This window comes from Sciurus carolinensis, chromosome 12 (genome assembly GCF_902686445.1).
Source record: "Sciurus carolinensis chromosome 12, mSciCar1.2, whole genome shotgun sequence".
NCBI lineage: Eukaryota > Metazoa > Chordata > Mammalia > Rodentia > Sciuridae > Sciurus > Sciurus carolinensis.
This window is the reverse complement of record NC_062224.1, coordinates 38270849-38277204: the sequence shown is the minus strand read 5'-3', so window position 1 is coordinate 38277204 and position 6356 is coordinate 38270849. Positions and strand designations below refer to the sequence as shown.

The 6356-nt window shown below is 38.9% G+C and overlaps 1 pseudogene; it reads right to left on the bottom strand.

Moving 5' to 3' along the window:
* Positions 1–5551: 5551 nt before the first annotated feature.
* Positions 5552–5933, bottom strand: LOC124961117 (multifunctional methyltransferase subunit TRM112-like protein; annotated as a pseudogene).
* Between the last annotated feature and the right edge of the window lie 423 nt (positions 5934–6356).

Here is a 6356-nt window from a genome sequence, read left to right as displayed (position 1 = left end):
TCAAGGTGACCAGTGGGTGCCTGGTAGAGATGTAACCAGATAGGCCCATCTGCTCTGGTCAACACCCTTGTTCATTTGGATTTTCCCCTCCTACCTACTTGAGAGACACAGAGTAGAAATGAAACCACTGTGAATAAAACCATTGACAATAATACCATTTATTCTCCAGTCAAAGGAGGGCTGAAAGAATGGTGGAGTCAGGTGGGGTTAGTAACATAGGAAGCAGTTCTAACATGCTTTTCTTAAAAATTCTGTGATGCAGAGACATTACTAACTCATTTTGGTTTTTAAAAAATATCACTATAAATTGATAAAATTTTAAAAATCTTTTATTAAAAATTATAAAGTTATCTTAATATATGGAACTTGTAGCAGTTACATAAATGATAGTATGCGGAAGCAACAAGCTGTCCCAAATCTCAGTAGCTTAAGGCAACAAGTGTTGTTTTCTTACTCGGTATGTTCACTGTGGGTTGATGGGGACCCTGCTTCATGTCATCATTGTCCTCACCCGGAGGTACAGGCTGTGACAGAAAGAAGAGTTCTGGAGGCTCTCACAGTTTGCTTCCACCTTCCAACTCATAGGCTACTGCTGACTCTTGGGTCTCACTCAAACACAAGGGCAGTAGGAAATGCAGAGAGCTATAAATATTCTGTGCACAAAATGAATGAGTACTGTAATCCTGGAGTTAATGGTGAAAGTTTGATGAGCTGAAATTGTTTCTTCAACATAATATCATCCACGATGGTATATTACCATCCATTATCATTATATTTTAGAAATTATGGAAAATAAGAGAATAAGATTCAGGTTAAATGTGTGATGATTGTATTTAATTTTTTAGTTACCTTGTTTTTCATAAAACATTTAAATGACTTTAAAAAATCATTTTGCTTTTTCTTAAAATTCGAATCTTATAAAGTATGCTGACTGTATGTTTGTCTTTAGAGATAACCCACACTATAGATAGGTCTGCCAGTCACAACATGGCCTGTCTGTCCTTGTTCAAAGATCTTATAAGATCTTCAAACTTCAAGTAAGCCGAGTAAAACAAAATACTCTCTCCAGATTGAACATGATCATTTTCTGCTTTTCTAATTCTGGTCCTCAAAATCTGAACATTCCAGAACTGCCTTTTAACAACCTAAATATCTATTTTAAAAATCAGGACTTGTCACAAGATGGTGAACTTACCTTTGGCGTTTTTTACCAGTAAGGTCTCTAAAGATGTCCTAAGATTAAAAAAGTAAACCAAACAGAAACCAAAAACTTCCCCTAAACAGGTGGTTGTGAATGATTCTCAATGTCCCTTGCAAATGGTGTAATGTTTCTTGGCAAAATGAAATGCACCTTGAAAAAACTTACAGCATGCTCTGACCTGAGAGTGATGGTTTCTACCAAAGTCAGGCTTCTCCAAGGGAATCATTTCTGTAACCTGGAGACCAGTTTCCATGATTATAGGGAGAATCAACATTGTCAACACAAAAGTAGCTTTCATCCATTTAAATTAGAAATGTGCCATATGACTTTTTTTTTTTTGGATTTTGAATTTAATTTTTATTTGAGGCAAGTAGTACTCATTTTGATTGACAATTGCCATAAACAGTTGAGGTTTTAAATATATTTTTGTAGGTATAACAGAAAAATTGAATTAAGAAAAATAAGCAAAAAACTAAAAGTGCCAAAATTGCAAAGGTTACATGGAAATTAATATGTGTGGAAGCCTCTAGAGGGTATGAGAATCAGGAATCCTCCCAAAGTCAGAAACAAACTCATTGGTGCAGTCTCTGTGAGGTGCTCTGAGGTTGTCGTCATCCTTCTGCTTCCCTCTTCCTCCTCTAGGTCTATGTATTTTTCTTGTACCTTGAAATAACTGCAGGATGTGAGAATGGTCTGTTAGGTGGCAGGTCTGCATCCTGAAGTTTTGTTTTTTGTTTTTTTTTTTCTTTTTTTTCCCTTTCACATAAAGTTCCTGTGTCTCTAACGTCCCACTTGGTTTCTGTGACACAGCCAGGAGGCTTGGTCTCAGGATAAAGCATCTTTTGGGATACTTCTTCCATCAGGAAAGTTCTAGGAGGTTGGAAGTGATGGCACAGTCCTTTGATTTGTGAGTGCAGTGTCTTGAAGAGCGCTTGCTTAGCATGTGTGAGGCACTGGGTTTGATCCTCAACACCACATATAAATAAATAAATAAAAAACAAAGGTATTGTGTCCATCTACAACCAAAAAAAAATTAAGAAAATTAATTCTTTTTAGTTATACATGACAATAGAGTATATTTTGACTATTTCTATATACATGGAATAAAACTTCCCTTTCCTGTGGTTCTACATGATGTGGAGTTACACTGGTCATGTATTCATATATGAGCATAGGAGAGTAATGTCCGACTCCTTCTACTGTCTTTCCTATTCCCATCCCTCTCAGTTCCTTCATTGCCCTTTGTATAATTTAAAGTACTTCTATTCTTCCTTATCTGCCTGCCCCCACCCCCATTATGAATTAGCATCCATGTATCAGACAGAACATTCTTTGTTTTTTTTGGTTTGACCCTTGCTTTTTGGGATTGACTTATTTTATTTAGCATGAGAGTCTCCACTTCCATCCATTTACTAGCAAATGCATAATTTCATTCTTCTTTATGCCTGAGTAATATTCCATTGTGCATATATACCACATTTTCTCTATCCATTCATCTGTTGAAGGGCATCTAGGTTAGTGCCATAGCTTAGCTATTGTGAATTGAACTGCTTTAAATGTGACTGTATTTCTTCTGTGGAGTGCTTGTTCAGTTCCTTTGCCCATTTATTGATTGGGTTATTTGTTTTTTTGGTGTTGAATATTTTGAGTTCTTTATATATCCTGGAGATTAATGCTCTATCTGACGTGCAGGTCGCAAAGATTTCATACCATTCTGTAGGCTATCTGTTCACATTCTTGATTATTTCCTTTGCTGTGAAGAAGATTTTTAGCTTGATATCATTCCATTTATTAATTGTTGATTTTACTTTGTGTGCTTTAGGAGGCTTGTTGAGGAATTTGGTTCCTAAGGTGACATGACAAAAAAAGTAATTGGGCCTACTTTTTCTTCTAGTAGACCCAGGGTCTCTGGTCTCATGCCTAGGTTCTTGAGTTTTGTGCAGGTTGGGAGGCAGGGGTTAAATTTCATTTTACTACATATGGATTTCCAGTTTTCCCAGCAGCATTTGTTGAAGAGGGTATCTTTTCTCCAGTGTATGTTTATGGCACCTTTGTCTAATATGAGATAGCTGTATTTACATGGATTTGCCTCTGTGTCTTCTATTCTGTTCTATTGGTCTTTTCTGTTTCGGTGCTGATACCATGCCATTTTTGTTACAATAGCTCTGTAGTATAGTTTAGGATCCGGTATTGTGATGCCTCCTGTAAAAACACCTCTTAATGTTGGATGTACCACAGTTTGAATAGAAACGTCAAAGTAATAATAATGGAAAACCTGTTGAAATGAATATGGCGTACTTTAATTCAGATCTGAAATGTTTCCCCAAAAGCCCACCTGTTACAGACTTGGTCCCTGGGCTAGTACTGTTGGGATATGGGAGCCTTTGAGAGGTGGAGCCTTGTGGGAGGTCTTAGGTCACTGAGGGTGTGCCCTTGAAGGGAACATTGGGACCCCCACTTCTTCCTTTTCTTTCTTCATTTCCTGGCCATGAGATGGACAGTGTGCTGTGTCATGTGCTCCCACCATGATGTGTCATCACAGACCCAAAACAATGGGTCAATTGCTCATGCACTGAAACCTCTAAAACTATGAACCCAGATAAACCTTTTTTCTTTTAAGCTGATTATCTTGGTTATTTGTTATACTATTGGAAAGTAGACTAACACAGGCAGCAAAGAGAAAAGCCTTGCTTGCTCAGACCTACTGTTTCATCCCATGAGGCCTCATGCTTCAGTGCCGAAGGGCATGCAACCAGATGGGTACCTAGGTCTTTTTCTTTTGCTATATTGGGGCTTGAACCCAGGGGCCCTTAACCACTGAGCCACAACCCCAGTCCTTTTTTATTTTTTTTTATTTAGAGACAGGGTCTTGCAAAGTTGCTTAGGGCCTCTCTAAGTCACTGAGGCTGGCTTTGAACTCAGGATCTTCCTGCCTCAGCCTTCTGAGACTCTGGGATTACAGGTATGCTGAGCAATGGGTAGGTAGGTCTTAATGTTGACATGTGGAGGGAACATACAAGGATGAGCATGAGGGGAAAGAACCTAGGAAATCCATGGTGTTTTGAAATGCAAACACTCAATTCCCTGTAAAACTTGCTTAAAAGTTTTTAGAAGTAAAAAGAAATTAGGTTTGACTATTGAATGGTAGTTTGGCATGTGGTGGAGTTTAGTTCTTGGGAGAGGACCCTAGCCCTCTGCTATTGGTTATTTTTTATTCTGTATTTCTTAATTTTTACTCAGCTTTTTTAAGGTATAATTGACAAAAATCGTGTGTATTTATGGTGTGCAATGTGATATTTATGTGAAATAATTAAATCCACTTAATTATTCCACTTAACATATGTTGCATTACATGATTACCCTTTTCTTTGGTGGTGAGAACATTAAAAAGTATTTAAGGCCATTTTAAAGTATACAGCACATTATTATTAATTCTAGGCATCATGCTGTACCCTAGCTCTCTGGAAGTCACTCATCTGGCCTAACTGAAACCTTGAACCCTTTAACTCACATCTGCTCATTCACCCCCACTTCCTAGTAACCACCATGCTATTTCCTGTTTCTTCTGGGTTTGTCTCTTTTAGATTCCACATATAAGTAAGACCGTGTAGCATTTGCCTCTCTGGGTCTGGCTTATTTCACTTAGTATAATGTCCTCCTATTTATCATGTTTTAACAAATGACAATATTTCCTTCCTTTTTAAGACTGAATAGTATGGTGTGTGTGTGTATGTGTGTGTATGTGTGTGTGTGTGTATGTACTCTATCCATTCATCCATTGATGGACACTTAGGTTGAGCCCATATCTTGATGATTATGGACAATGGTGAATGAACATGGGGTCTCTTATCTCATCAACATTTTGATTTCATATCTCTGGGATATACAGCCAGTAGCAGGATCTGGATCCTATGGTAGTTCTATTTTTACTTTTCTGAGGAATTTTCATGCTGTTTTCCATAACAGCTGCATGCATTTGCATTCCCACTAACAGTGTACAAGGGTTCTCTTTTCTTCATACCTTGTCAATATTTATTATTGTGGGTCTTTTTTGATAATAGCCATAAAACAGGTGTGAGGTGATAGCTCATTGTGCTTTTAATTTGCATTTCCTCCATGATTAGTAATGTTGAACATTTATTCATATATCTGTTGGACACTTGTCTTTTTTTTTTTTTTTTTTAGGTTTTGGACTCAATGAGAAAAAAAAAAGGATATATTATGGAGTTTGAGAACACTGCGGTCAGTGTGTCATTGGATCAAGGGCTGGGGCTACACACTGCAGAACTAACAAAAGATATATCAACAAAGATACAGACAGTCACAGAAGGTAAAACTGGTGCCTGGCAGTTAAGCCTCGGTTTCCTCATCATTCAGCAGCATGTTGGGGATCCCGCGTCTCTTGGGGATCCCATGGCCAATGGGGAACAGACGTCCTGACTCTGGGCATTGCAAGGTGCCCTCCTGCACGTCCACCTCCAGAAACACGAGGTGCACCTTTCTCAGAAACGTACCCTTCCATCGCTCTCTGGGAAACTACATCAGGTGCAACTGTGGCTAAGAGGCGGTATCCGCGGCCTCCAGAAGCACTGCCCACTCCACCTTGGGTGTCAACTGCACCACTAAGTAGGGGTTGATGCGGACGTCAGTGGCTAGGAGGCACCAAGGGGAAGCCACGAGGCCCCACCCCTCGCACATGTGAGCTAAGCGGCCTGTGGGTGAGCAGCTTCATGTTGTCACACACGATCTTCCACTCCCTGTTTGTCTTCTTTTGAGATGTGCCCGTTCAGGTCTTTTGCCCATTTTTAAATTTGATTATTTATTTTCTTGCTATTGAGTTGAGTTCTTTATATATATTAAACTCCTGGTCAGGCATATGGTTTGCAAATCTTTTCTTCTGTTTCATAAGTTGTTATTGATTGTTTCCTTTGTGTGCAGAGTTCTTTGTGTACTGGGGATTGAATCTGGGGGCAGTTTACCCCTGAGCCATATCCGCAGGCCTTTTTAATTTTAGTTTGAGACAGGGTCTCACTAAGTTCCTTAGGGTCTTACTAAATTGCTGAGGTTGGCCTCCTGTCTCAAACTCCTGAATCACTAGGATTACAGGTGTGTGCCACCACATTTAGCTCTGTAGATTTTTAATTTGAGAAAGTCT